We start from the raw sequence: 15,040 nt of genomic DNA, 5'->3' as shown, positions 1-15,040 counted from the left end.
CCATGCCACGTAGGGCCAACCAAGATGGATGGGTCATGGTGGAGAGTCCTGACAAAAAGTGGTCCACTGGACAAGGAATGGCAAACTACTTCAGTACTTTTGCCTTGAGATCCCCATGAAGAGTATGAAAAGGCAAAAAGATATGACCTCATCCATCACTTCATAATTTTCATATGAAAGTGAGGCCAGATCAGGGAATAAGTTCTCATCTCACAGAGTCCCTTCATCACCTTCTCTTCACTCCCTCTTCTCTCTCCTTGCCCCAATTTCCCTCTGCATTTCTTTCCTCCTGCAATACAATCTAGGCCTCACCATTGATAAACGAGACATGACTTTAAAGACTCATTTTGTATTCCAAGTAGTTTAACAAAATGTTTCCTCTACAAATCAAATACTGTGGTCTCCCTTTGATAATTTCTGGTAAATGAAAGGTTCCTCATCTTGGGTCATGTAAAATATTATGTGTAGGTGAGATTCTTTCATTATATGGCTCATCAAATGTAACTGAGCACTTACTGTGTTCCAGACCCTATTTTAGCTACTGGGAAGCAAAAGCGGGGGTCAAGTGTTATGGTCTGAAGTTCTCCCCACTTTTGAATTCATAGGTTGAAGTCTTAACCCCTACAACCTCGGATTGTGACTGTATGTGGTGGTAGCGACTTAACGAGGGAATGAAGGGACTTCCCTGGTGGTCCAGTGGTTAAGTATCCACCTTCCAATACAGAGGATGTGAGTTCGATCTTTTGTTCAGACTAAGTCCATATGGCAACTACTGAGCCCAAGCACAGCAACTAAGACCTGATGTAGCCAATAAATAAAGGTGAGACTTAAATGAAGAAAGGTTTTCCCTGGTGGCTCAGCAGATAAATAACCTGCCTGCAATGAGAGAGACCCGGCTTCGATTCCTGGGTTGGGAAGATCCCTTGGAGAAGAGAATAGCAACCCACTTCAGTATTCTTCCCTAGAGAATCCCATGGACAGAGGAGCTTGGCAGGGTACAGTCTATGGAGTTGCAAAGAGTCGGACATGACTGAGCGACTAACACTTCACACTTCAAAAGAAGAAAATTATCTTGAAACGAGGTAATTAAAGTTAAATGAGGTCATAAGAGTGAGCCCTAAAGAAATAAAACTAATGTTCTTATACCAAGAGGATATTAGAATGCAGAGAACATACACAGAGACCAAGGGGTGAGAGATTTAGCAAATAATATTACAAGACAGCCAGATACATTGAATTTAGGTAAAGAATGAACACATATATTTTAATACATATATTATATACACATATCTTATGCATATTAATTATACTTATTTTTATATGTATACATACACAGGTGCAGGCATATATAATTTTACTATGCTTTACAGATACTGCATTTTTTTGCAAATTGAAGGTTCATGGCAACCCTGAGTTGTCAGATAATGGTTAGAATTTCTTAGCAATAAAGTATTTTAAAATTAAGGTATGTACTTTTTTGGGGGGGGGCGGGGGCATACTGCATGGCTTGTAGGATCTTAGTTCCCCAACCAGGGATCAAACCTGTATCCCTTGCTTTGGAAGGCAGATTCTTAACCACTGGACCGCCAGGGAAGACTTTTGTCTGTTCAGTCTCAATTACTACCTTTTAATCCCAACCAACTATTTATCAACTAACCATTACTTCCCACCCACTTCTTCCACCACTGGAAATGCAGGTTTTTTTTTTTTTTTTTTAAGAACTTTTCCTCATCAACTCTATTGCATACCTCTAAGAGTCTCCTACAGAAAAGAAAAGAAAAAAGACCATTTATACCATGTTACACTACACCTTAATAAAGCTAGGGGAAAAGATACAAATGATCATTTCTCTTTCGCATTACGAAGTGATCCACTTTATTATTATTCTCATTTCATCAAAGTCCATTTTTATAGTAAATAGCTAGCCTAGCTTTCTCATATTGTGGTTGACACAATGTATACACTCCTTTCCTTTTATTTCTGACACATTTGCATCCTCATATTTAAAATGCAATTCTTTAAAAAAATTTTTTTTCACTTATTTCTTTTTGGCTGTGGCAGGTCTTCTTTGCTGTGCAGGCTTTTCTCTAGTTGTGGTGAGCAGGGGTTACTCTTTAGTGGCAGTGTCTAGGCTTCTCATTGCGGTGCCTTTCCTTGTGGTTCCCAGGCTCTAGAGCACAGGCTCAGTAGTTGGTGCACCAGCTTAGTTGCTCCACGGCATGTGGGATCTTCCTGGATCAGGGATTGGACCCATGTCTCCTGAATTGGCAGGTGGACTCTTTACCACTGAGCCCCCAAGGGAAGCCCCAAGGTATTGTCTTTCGTTATTGTGGACTCATTGTTGTTTACTCACTAAGTCATGTTTGACTCTTCTGTGACCCCATGGCCTGTAGCCCACCAGGCTCCTCTGTCCATATGATTTCCCAGGCAAGAATACTGGAGTGAGTTGCCATTCCCTCCTCCATAAAGTGCAACCCATGACACAATACACTGATTGAGTTTCTTTCCTATGTGAATTTCTTTCCTCTTGCTGGAAACAGGCACAAGGAGGAGATTTTTATGTGCTAATTGATATTTTATTTCTTCCTCCAGTTCCTGCTTATATTCTTGTACATTGTTTTGTGAACTTTTATCTTGTTGTATGCTTATGAAACATGGACTTTTCTGTATGTATATTTTTAATTTATACAACTTTAAAGTCATTTTATCTTCTGTCAATGAATACACAGCTATAAGTGCATGCTGTGTTCATACTGTATCAAGGCTCACAGTGTCCCATGAACCAACAGACTCTCAAGTGTGTGGAGGGATTCCACACAGCAGCTGTTTCCTGTGGTTAAGATGACTCAGGACCGGGGATGTTTTTGTAAAGAGTTTGGGAGGTGGAGGCTGGTGGTTATTGCTCATTGTTTTCCTCCAGGCTGTGTCAGATCCCGTATCCAAAGTATATAACAGATCCTAGTAGGGAAATGAGACAGTGAGAAGGGAAATTAGGTGCTCTACTCACTTACAAATGCCCAGTTGTTCTTTAGTCACTAAGTCATAAAAGGCCTCCTATTATGGCATCTGACGCAGTTTGGGGATGAAGTAAAAGGAAGTGGTTCAGTCACCCAAGAGGCCTCTTTAGCCCAGAAGGCAAATTACCAATGGCATTCCAGACTCCACATTGGGCCCATGTTGCAGGGGTTAACTGCATCATCAAGTAAACATTCACAAAGATGCTCACCAGTGGGAGGACAGGCAGAGCAGGGGCCTGTGGGCAGAGTCAGTTCATCCCTGAGCACAGCCCAGACGTCTGAAAGGGAGACCCTACCCCATGTAGGCAAGAACACTAGTCCTCAGCCCATGTGTTAAGTCCCTACTGAGACTGGATTTTTTTTTTTTTTTAAACTTTACGTAATTGAATTAGTTTTGCCAAATATCAGAATGAATCCGCCACCGGTATACATGTGTTCCCCATCCTGAACCCTCCTCCCTCCTCCCTCCCCATACCATCCCTCTGGGTCGTCCCAGTGCTCTAGCCCCAAGCATCCAGTATCGTGCATCAAACCTGGACTGGCATCTCGTTTCATACATGATATTTTACATGTTTCAATGCCATTCTCCCAAATCTTCCCACCCTCTCCCTCTCCCATAGAGTCCATAAGACTGTTCTATACATCAGTGTCTCTTTTGCTATCTCGTACACAGGGTTATTGTTACCATCTTTCTAAATTCCATATATATGCGTTAGTATACTTTATTAGTATTTTTCCTTCTGACTTACTTCACTCTGTATAATAGGCTCCAGTTTCATCCACCTCATTAGAACTGATTCAAATGAATTCTTTTTAATGGCTGAGTAATACTCCACTGTGTATATGTACCATAGCTTTCTTATCCATTCATCTGCTGATGGACATCTAGGTTGCTTCCATGAGACTGGATTTTTAAACACTGAGTGTGGATCAGGGACAAGTCCACTGGTTGTAGCAGCTCCCCTCAATTCCTTGTCCATTGAAGGATTTTAGACCTCAAAGCATGTGACTTTATTCACTCAGGTGGATATTTTCAGCACGTAAGATCACCTACCTTGAAGTGAAGAGGAGAGGGGCTCTGGCGCTGCCTCCAGATGATGACCGTGACCCCAGTGATGAGCAGCAGCAGCAGCACAGCCACTGTTGTGAGCACGGGGTCTCAGGAGAACAACTAACTGGGCCACTGGGCCAGGATCAGGCTCAGGATGATCAGCAGGAGAACTGCAAGGGTCAAGATGGAGGAGAACGGCCTGGACCCAGAAGACAAAGATGTCAGGACCTTGGGCCACACCCCTCCCCAGGCTCCCCACATCAGGAATGGCTATCATATTTCCAAGATTCCTCCTCAGCTGACAAAGACACAGAATTCCACCCTATCCTGTCAGTTTTAGAATGCGACCAAAGAGAAATCCCACTGCTCACAGAGCAGGAAGGTACATCCCTAGACAATCTGGCCAGATTTCCAGGTGGGGGTGGTGCTGGTAGGGAACCACAGAGTCTTTAGGATGTTTGAGGTTCCTGCTTCAGGTACAGAGTTCAGAGGATATTCTTCAACTTTAGTCTCCATCTCAACTTCCTCCTCTGTTTTCTCATTCAGGTCTAGCTGGTACCTGGATAGAGGTATTAAGGCAATAATAACAACAGTCCCTACTAATCCAATATCAGACAGTTTATTTGTCTCTTTCCTGCCTAAGGAAGGACAGGACATATAGAAGGCAGCATGAAACCAGAAGAGGATTACCTTTCTATCCACCCCCAGGGGTCCAAGACCCCCAGCCAAGGTATAGGGGACTCTTACCTGAGAACAAGCACAGAAAAAGTCCCAAGGATGTAAGCAAGCATGATCCCAGGTAACATGAGTTCCACAATATGACCAAGGTCCAAGAGTAACACCTTGATGGCTAGAATGAGGACAGGAGCAAGGTAGAGAAGGGGGTGAGAAACCACTAGAAAAATCCAAGTTAAGTAAATTGGTTGGAGAAAGAGTGGGTTTTGTTTACTCACTTGCAAGACTTCCAGAAGACATGATGGCCATGATGGGGGTGCTTGTGTGGGCATGGATCTGGGCAAGGCCCCGGAAAAGGAGCCCGTCCTTAGCCATTGCACAGGTGAACCAAGACATGAAAAATATGCTAAACAGAAGGCTGGAAAAGAAAATAGAAACACGTGTGGAGACGTGGAGAAGAGGGATAGACTAGGGCATCTCCTCTCTTGTCTTCATGGGGTAAGGTGTCTTCTCGCTTGTCTGTCAATCTCAAGGGCTGGAACACCTGAAAACCAGACAGTAGACAGGGAGAAAACCATGGCACTGACCTGTATAAAAAAGAACACAGGAAAAGAACAGCCATGATGTAGCTGGCAGGAGCCCACCCGATTTGGAGAAAGGCCTGCGGTAAAGGATTGTAATGATGAATCTGGTAGTAGGGCACCATGAGGCTGAGTGCTGCTGAGACTCCAAAATATGTCAAAAAGCCGACAGAGATGGAGATCATCATGCTCAAGGGGATGGAATGCTGAGGATTTCGGGCTTCTCTCCCTGCATGGTGAGTAGAAGTCTTGGGTGAGGAAAACACACTGGTATGAAAGGAAAAAAAAAAAAATCCCCTTTCCTCTTGCATCTTCCAAAGCAGGCTAACCATCTACCAACCCCTGTGCCGAAGGGCAGTGGAAATTGTGCCCAAGCCCCAGATGGGACACATAATGACCATGTTACCTGTAGCAACCACGGCTTCAAGAGCAAAACATGGGTAGAAACATAAAGCTGCTCCTCAGAGAATCCCATTAAAGCCCAAGGGCACAAACCCTCCACCACTGAGAGGGCCCAAGCTATGGTGAGAGAAGGAATGAGAAAGAACATGGATGGGATGTGCTCAGCTGTCTCTACTGGATTCCTCCCTTCATACCACAAGTCCTGGGCTCCAGCACCCCCATCATCTGATCATGTGGCTTCACCAGCCCAGATCTCTCTAGTCCCTACAGTATTCCCAGCTCAGCACTGCCCCCTCCCCCACTTCACAAGCATTACTCTGGCCAAGGGTCATAGCGTCCTAACCTATAGATGTCACTGGATCCGGATGTGTTCAGTCTATAGTTCTGTTCTGTGAGCTGCCAGTTGTGCAGGTCTCCCTTAATAAAGCCAGAGATGATCGTGAAGATTGGAACAAAAAATTTGATGCCTGTGAATACTTTGATAATCAGGGGTGACATATGAGGTCCCAGAAGTGTTACTCCTATGGGGAAAAAAGGAATATGAAACACTAAAAAAAAAAAAAAAACTATATATAGAGAAAGTAGACAATGGTTGCTAGAGGTGGATAATTGGCAGACTGCAGTGAGGTGGTGGACGGATAGTGACTGCTCAGTGGGTACAGGAAGCAGTCTTTCCTTTGAGGAGATGAACATGTTTGGAAGTAGATGGAGGCGATGGTTGCACAACATGGTGAATGTACTAAGAGCCACTGAATTGTACACTTTCAGATGGTTGATTTTTTATCTCACAATACATGTCTATGAAATCATCAGGTTGTATACCTTAAACTTATACAGTGCTGGATGTCATATAGATCTGAATAAAGCTGGGAGAGAATAATAAAATTTTTAATTTTATGCTATGAGAATTTCCTTTAAATTGAAAAAAAAATTACTTTTGGTCTCAATGCAGAGGAAGAAACTTGTTGGTCTAAGTAAAAGATTCTGAGCAGGGGTGATTTTGTTCCCCAAGTAGTTGGCTCTGTCTGGAGACTTTCTGATTGTCACAGCTTTTTGAGGGGATGGGTGTCACTGGTATCTAGTGAGTAAAGGCCAGGGATGCTACTGAACACCTGAAAATGGTTTCTTAAAAACCGTATAATGCACAGGACAGCCCCCCCACACCAAGAATGATCCAGCCCAAATTGTTAATGGTGCCAAGGATAAAAAAAACAGTTATGTTCTCCCCTCCTGGCACCTTTGTTTCTAGTCCTAACCCCCCTTATTCTGCCACCCAAGCCTTTCCCTCCCCAGCTCCTGCTCCACATCCCACTCTTCTCATACTGTCTCTGTCCCCTTCTCACCAATCATCACCAGCAACAGGGCCAGAGGGACAAAGTCTGGGAACATGGCCAGGAAAGAGGGCATATACGGAGAGAAAGTCTCCTTTAATGCCTGAGAGATGTGGTTTCTAATTAGACTGTCAAAGGTGATGCTCCACACTTTGGACAAACTGGCAGTGGCTGCAGAGGCAGAAGGAATACTCAGTAACAAGCATAAATTGATTCTTGACTATGTGTCATGGGATGTATTAAAAAAAGAAAGACAAAATACCTAATCTCAAAGAGCTTCTCTTGGAGTGGGAAGAGCAGACCCAGATAACTCACAAAATAGGTCACTATTTGATATAATTAGGAGATCAATGTTATGCAAGAAAAGAACACAGGAAAGTGGGACCAGGGAGGCTGGGAGATGAGGGTGGAAATTTTATATCTAGTGGTAAAGGAAAATCCCATGAAGACAACAGCTGAGCAGAGGCTTCAATATGGTGAAGGGATGAGCCTGTGGGACATGCAACCCACTCCCTACAGTTTCCTGTCCTTTGAATTCTTGGTATATCATTTAAGGAAAACAGGATAGAGCTGAGTAGAATGAAGTGCAATTTTCCTGCCACTATTATCCACCTCACCCACGAGGTAGATAACAAAGTGCTTGTGAATGAGAGAAGACCCCAATCCTCCTCTCTCCTAGTTTCCTGATCTTAAGTCCCAGGCCTTCCTCCCCATGCCCCTCCGCCCCATCACCTCACCAATGAGTAAGGTCAGGATGAGGTTCCAGCCAGTGATGAATGCACACAGTTGTCCCATGGTGACAAGCTGTAGAGATACACAGAACTGGAGCGTGGTACCCTGGCCCATAACTCAGTGTAGCAGAGAGCACACATCACACAAGGCAGGGCGGCCACCAAGAAGGAGATGGCAATCGCTGGTCCAGTTATGTATTTGGCCACTATACCAGCCACGATGTATATGCCAGCTCCCAGGGTGTTGGCCACACCCAAGATCACCATCTGCAGGGTGTTCAAATGAGCCACAGGACTCTCAGTCTCCTCTCTGGGCTCCAGCCGCCGCCTGCGGACCAGCTTCTGACCAAGTTGGTGAACATACTGACGCAGCATCCTAGATGGAGTTGAGGAGGCTACGATCTGCTGAGAATGCAAGACACAAGGTCATTAAGCATGTCCATCCTAAACAACAGGTTCTACTGTGTAGCCCAGGAAACTCTTTTCGATATCCTGTGATAAAGCATAATGGAAAAGAATATGAAAAAGAATGTATATATATGTATCACTGAATCACTTTGCTGTACAGTATAAATTAATACAACACTGTAAACAGCTTTACTTCAATTAAAAAAAAAAAAAAAGGTTCCATCTCCCCTTGACCCTGGGAATCCAATTCCATGGAATAATGGACTGATGTGGAGCAGGTGGTAAAAGGACACACTGGGTAAGTTCTCTGTCTCTGAGCTTTTGTTTCTTAAACATAAATACATCTTTTAATATGATTCAAAATTACTGGAAGGGTTGCTTGAAGAGAAGTGAGATAAAGTGGATTATCTCTGCCCAAATGTGCCTCTTTGGCAGGTAGACTGTTTTGAGTTGAAGGCCGTTAAGACCCAGCAGACTCAGGAGAAGTTCCTTGTCTCTCCCTTCAGTTCATTTCAGTTCAGTTCAGTTGCTCAGTTGTGTCCGATTCTTTGTGAGCCCAGGGACTGCAGCACACTGGGCTTCCCTGTCCACCACCAACTCCCGGAGCTTACTCAAACTCATGTCCATTGAGTCAGTGATGCCATCTAACCATCTCATCCTCTGTCGTCCCCTTCTCCTCCTGCCTTAAATCTTTCCCAGCATCAGGGTCTTTTCCAATGAGTCAGTTCTTCGCATCAGGTGGCCAAAGTATTGGAGTTTCAGCTTCAGCATCTGTCCTTCCAATGAATATTTAGGACTGATTTCATTTAGGATGGACTGGTTTGATCTCCTTGCAGTCCAAGGGACTCTCAATAGTCTTCTTCAACACCACAGTTCAAAAGCATCAGTTCTTCAGCACTCAGCTTTCTTTATAGTCCAACTCTCACAACCATACATGACTACTGGAAAAACCATAGCTTTGACTAGACGGACCTTTGTTGGCAAAGTAATGTCTCTGCTTTTTAATACACTGCCTAGGTTTGTCACAGTTTTTCTTCCAAGGAGGAAGCATCATTTAATTTCATGGCTGCATCCACCATCTGCAGTGATTTTGGAGCCCCCCAAAATAAAGTCTGTCACTGTTTCCACTGTTTCCCCATCTATTTGCCATGAAGTGATAGGATCGGGTGCCATGAATGTTTGAGTTTTAAGGCAGATTTTTCATTCTCCTCTTTCACCTTCATCAAGAGGCTCTTTAGTTCCTCTTTGCTTTCTGCCATAAAGGTGGTGTCATCTGCATATCTGAGGTTATTAATACTTGTCCCGCAATCTTGATTCCAGCTTGTGCTTCATCCAGCCCAGCATTTTGCATGATGTACTCTGCATATAAGCTAAATAAGCAGGGTGACAATATACAGCCTTGACGTACTCCTTTCCTGATTTGTCTCTCCCTTAAGTCTCAAAATAATTAGATTAGTGGACCTATGGCAAGAAAATAGGTATTACCAGAGAGAACTTATAACCTCAGAAAGACTTCCCTTCCTGGAGTGGCAAACATTTTTTCACCAAGCACTTGCTCTTCCCATCACCCTATGGATGTCCTCCCTTTTGAAGCCCCAGATCCTTACCTCATTCTGTTAAACTAATGGTACATATGAACCTCCACTGACTGACTCTCTTGAGCCTCAAGTTTTTATGGGGCTCTCAAAACACAACAAATTAAATTTATTAATTTGTCTCATGTCAGCTTAATTATTAAACCAGCCAAAAAACCTAGAAAGAAAGGTTTCCTGCTTCTTGAGAAGCCAAAGATTCAAATGCAGTATTGACACACAGTAGGTAATTAACTGGTATAAGTTGAGTGCATAAGAGGGGCTTCCCAGGTGGTTCAGTGGTAAGGATTCCGCCTGCCAATGCAGGAGACGCAGGAGACATAGGTTCACCCTGCATTGGGAAGATGCCCTGAAGAAGAAATAGCAACATACTCCAGTATTCTTTTCCTGGAAAGTTCCATGGACAGAGGAGCCTGGTGGGCTACCGTCCATGAGGTCACAAAGAGTCAGACATGACTGAGTGACTGAGCAGGCATGAATGAATGAGCGGGTGAGAATATATTTTTTTTAATTGAAATCAACCAGCTCTGCTGGTTCAAATCCAGCTCTGGAACATATAAATTTTTCTGAGTTTTCACAAACTACCTAACATCTTTGCCCTCCTGTCCTGTATAACACAGGGAAAATTGCTATCATCATTATTCCCTTCCCTCTTTGATATGTGTGAAATGACTCTTTTAGGAGCTTGGTAATCAAAGAGCTCAGACTCCATACATTTCTTCAGCAAGGATCCTGAAACCTAATAGCTTTCTGCTTCATTGCTTGCAGAGTGACATGAAATAGGAACTCTGCTTTGGGACAGAAGAATATGGAATTTGTAGGAGGAACAGACTCTAGCCCAGCTCAGTCAAAGCATCAAACCAGAGAGGTCTCACAACTGCCTGGAGGGAGGGCAACTAACCTTCATTCTGAATCAGAAATGACAGGACTCTGTTTCCTGCTCCTTTGAGGCCTGAAATGTTGCCTCACTATACTGTTCTGCGGGGCTAGGATGACCCAGTGACCACAAGTTACCTTCAGGGGGCTCTCTCTTCCCATGCTCAAGCTCAGCATTTGGGTTAAGAGCAAGGATTACAACGTGTTCCCCATCCTGAAACCCCCTCCCACCTCCCTCCCTGTACCATCCCTCTGGGTCATCCGTATACACCCATGGCGGATTCATGTTGATGTATGGCAAAACCAATATAATACTGTAAAGTAATTAGCCTCCAATTAAAATAAATAAATTTATATTTTTAAAAAAGAGCAAGGATTACGAACCCAGGAGAATATTATTAGAATGTTGGCTTTCTCACCACTCCTATGGCCTTGAAGAACTCATTTACTTCTCCAGATCTCCGTTTTCCTCTTTTTTATGTTCTGCAGATGAATCCTTGTGCATGTTAAATGGTGCATCTGCTATGGACAAAGTATGATAATTTCCCCAAAAGCTAAAAGTGGATTGATTTAATATATGATCCATTCACCCTATGGGTGTATACCCAAAATAACAGAACAGAGATTCTCAAAGAAATATTTGTACACACATATTCAAAAGAGAATTATCACAATAGCTGAAAGTTGGAAGCAACCCAAATGTCCTTCCACAAAGAATGGATAAACACAGTGTGGTCTGTATATACAGTGAAATATTATGCAGCCTTAAAAAGACAGGAAATTCTGATGTGTACTACAAGGTGGAGGAAACCTGAGGATATTATGTTAAGTAACCTAAACCAGTAACAAGAAGACAAATACTGCATGATTTCACGTCTATGAACCTCCGAGAGTTATCCAATTATAGAGACAGAAAGCAGAAAGGTGATCTTCCAGGGGCTGGGATGAAGGGGGAAGTGGAGAGTTATTGTAAAGTGGGGACAAAGTTTTAGTTTTACAAGATGAAAAATGGTCTAGAGATTGGCTGCACAACGATGTAAACATACTTAGCATTAGTGAACTGTGTACTCAAAAAGTTTTTTAATTGGAGGATAATTGCTTTACAATGTTGTGTTGGTTTCTGCCACACAACAAAAGGAATCAGCTGTAACTATATATGTGTTCCTTTCCCTCTTGACCTTCCCTCCCATCCCCCCATCCCACCCCTCTAGATCATCACAGAGCATCAGACTGGGCTCCCCATGATATACAGCAGCTTTCCATTAGCTATCTATTTCACACATGACAGTGTATACATGTCAGTGTTGCTTTCTCAACTTTCCACCCCCCCTCCTTCCCCCACTGCATACTTAAAATCATTAAGATGGTTAATTTATGCCATGTGTATTTTACAACCATTAAAGAAATTGCTGCCAATGATAAACAACAGAGCCAGCGTCACAGAGTTCCTAGATGTAGCAAACCCAAAACTGACTTAATATAAGTTACCATGCAGTTGTCCTCCACACTTACCAAAATCCATAGTTTTTCATGTTGATACGGTTGCCCCAATATCTGCAGTGGAGGAACCCATAGATTTGGAGGGCCAACAGTATACAGGAGACTGAGATCAGATTCACATAATGGAAACCCTAGATAAAAGTAATCTTTTTTAAAAAAGTAATTTAACCTTTTTATTTTGCAGTATAGCCGATTAATAATGTTGTGATAGTTTCAGGTAGGCAGCAAAGGGACTCAGCCACACATATACATGTATTAATTCTCTCCCAAACTCCCATCCAGGCTGCCACATAACACTGAGCAGAGTTCCCTGTGCTATACAGTGGATCCTTGTTGGTTATTCATTTTAACCACACATAGCAGTGTGTGCATGTCCATCCCAAACTCACTAGCTATACCCCTTCCCCCTATCCTAAAGGTATTCTTTCATATTGTTTGAACATCAGTCTAAGAAGAGTTTCCCAACCTCCAGACTTGATCCAAATCCCGACCCCTACCCGTTCACTCACAAACACAAGAATTCTCAGCTCTTCCTCCTTTCAACTAAAAACTGGTCTCTCTTCCCTCAGGCTGGAGCCGGGCTGACCCCCTGCACTCTGGGGTTGCAGAGGTCTCTTTGGGAGGATGTGAACTCAGCGCCCAGTCTCCTACAGAAGAGGGTGACCGGAGACTTACTGGATCCTTGGAGCAGAGCCTGGAGAACTGGGTCAGTCAGGGAGGCTGAGGTTAAGCCATGCAGGGCTGGAGCTGAGACATCTCCAAGAACTGAAGCGGGGAGTCCTGAGCACAGAAGACAGTCCTCACCCTTGGGTTGTTGGGGTGGAGATGGGGCTGGGCCGGAGGGGAGTTTCTGCAATGTTGTTATCAGCTCTTGACTCTTCTGTTGTTACCCTCAGGGTGGGGGGTGATTCTGAATTTTTTTTATTGTGTAATATATAGTACATAAAATTTACCATTTTAACCATCTTTAAGTGTGCAGTTCAGTCGTGTTAAGTATTTCACATTTTGTGCAACCAAACTCCAGGACTTTTTTCATCTGGCAAAACTGAAACTCTACCCATTCAACAAAATTTCCCCTTTCTTCTTTCCCAGTTCCTGGAAATCACTACTCTACTTTCTCTCTCTATAAATATGACTGCTCCAGGTACTTCATTTAAATGGGATCAAATAGCTTTTGTCGTTTTTTGTCACAATTCTTTTACTTAGTACAATGTCCACAAGGTCAGCTGCATTGTAGCTTATATTTCCTTCTTTAAAAGAAAATTTTTAAAAATTTTGGCTGTGCTGGGTCTTTGTTGCAGTGGGCAGGCTTCATTTAGTTGCAACTCTCAGACTTCCTCTATGGCATGTAGGATCTTAGTTTCCTGACCAGGGGATGAACCCACATTCTCTGCCTTGCAAGGCAGATTCTTAACCACTGAACCACCAGGGAAGTCTCTTCCCTTCTTTTTAAATGCTGAATAATACTTTATTATTGGTACATACCATATTTGGTTTACTTATTCTTTGGTCAATGGACACTAGGGTTGCTTTCATGATTTAACTATTGTGAATAATGTGTTATGAACATGGTTGTTCAAATATCTCTCCCCAAGTGTGCTTTCAATTCTCTGGGTACGTCTTCAGAGGTAGAATTGCTGGATCATAATGTTCTAAGATTTTACCTGCTTGTGATGGAGAAGATGTTCACATGTTGAGGAATGGGGAAGTGATTTTGACTTATCCATGGTTCACCCTGAATTGTGTGTGAACTAAACAGCCCGTCTAACCCTCACAGCTCATTTGCTTTAACCACCGAGGTAAAGAACATCTGTTTTGAAGATAAGGATGAGTAACTCCCTTCTCATGACATCCATGCTAACATTTCCTCCAAGATAAGTTTCCCTTCCCAGACATCAGAGTCCTGCTGTCTTGCTGTCTATGTACTAAGTCTGTCTCTTTTGAAACCTTGAAGGAGTACACCCTGTCGTGTGTGATGTATATTCTCTGGATGAGGCATAAGACTGTTCTGGAAACCATGCTTCAGTGGGACACTTCTGAGAATTCCCTGGCAGTACTCTGTGCTTCCACTGCAGTGGGCATGGGTTCAGTCCCCGGTTTGAGAACTAAGGACCCTCCACCCTCCCCTCCTTCTTCATGCCATGCAGCAGGGCCAAAAAGAAAGAAAGAAAGAAAGAAAGAAAGAAAGAAAGAAAGAAAGAAAACCAGAGCAGTTCTTCAGAGTTATTTAAGTGGTTGCCTCCCAGGCTATAGTGCTCAGCTTGGCTCAAATAAAACACTTTTATTCCTGTTAGATTGTTTATTGATTCTTTCCATGGACACTTGAACTCATTTGATCATAAAGGACCATGAGACATGTGAGCTCTAAGACTTGGGACCCGACTTACAACCCTGCTCCCTCCCAGTCCTCTTGCTGGATACCCACTGTCTATACATGACCTGAGACACTCCAGTGTGGAGGGACACACAAGTCCAGCTGGACCCCAACCAGAAGAAGGGGGGCTTAAAGACTCTGATGTTAATTCAAGCAACACAAACATGGAACCAGCCTCTCACGTGCCCCCAGCCTTGCACAAAAGGATGGAAGAGGGTAAAGAGGGTGTGACTTGGACTGCTTCTTCAGGGAGCTATGTTTGCTGGGAGAGCTGAGCACAGAGACAGAGAAGGAAAATGATGTAAGAGATCAGGAGCTCTGCTCCTCCTGGAAGGAAAGCCCAAGAATGAGAGGGGAATGTTGCAGTTTTGGAGGATGACAGTGAAGTGGTGACTAGATTCTGACCCAAGTCAAGTGACCCACATGCTAAAACACTGGGCACAAACCAGTAAAGTGAAGTGCAAGTCTCTCAGTTGTGTCCTACTCTTTGCGACCCCATGGA

At 43.4% G+C, this 15,040-nt stretch overlaps 1 protein-coding gene across 22 annotated transcripts in view; it reads right to left on the bottom strand.

Annotated features, from left to right (window-relative positions):
- Positions 1-1,698: 1,698 nt before the first annotated feature.
- LOC113876048 (cationic amino acid transporter 3-like) overlaps positions 1,699-15,040 on the bottom strand; it is a 41,316-nt gene continuing 27,974 nt past the window's right edge. For 11 of the 22 annotated variants that reach the window (XR_003506387.1, XR_003506401.1, XR_003506394.1 and 8 more), the window contains 6 exons: positions 7,795-8,193; positions 5,022-6,247; positions 4,816-4,918; positions 4,072-4,627; positions 3,145-3,253; positions 1,699-2,958 (listed from right to left, as the gene is read on the bottom strand). The gene's annotated coding sequence lies outside the window, so the exon portion shown is untranslated. Of the gene's footprint in view, positions 2,959-3,144; positions 3,254-4,071; positions 4,628-4,815; positions 4,919-5,021; positions 7,229-7,794; positions 8,194-15,040 lie in introns of all 22 variants that reach the window. The other 11 variants (XR_003506389.1, XR_003506386.1, XR_003506385.1 and 8 more) reach the window with 11 other exon arrangements.

This window comes from Bos indicus x Bos taurus, chromosome 18 (assembly GCF_003369695.1).
Source record: "Bos indicus x Bos taurus breed Angus x Brahman F1 hybrid chromosome 18, Bos_hybrid_MaternalHap_v2.0, whole genome shotgun sequence".
Classification (NCBI taxonomy): Eukaryota; Metazoa; Chordata; class Mammalia; order Artiodactyla; family Bovidae; genus Bos; species Bos indicus x Bos taurus.
Note: the sequence above shows the minus strand (reverse complement) of the source record. Positions and strands in the feature narration are given on the sequence as shown.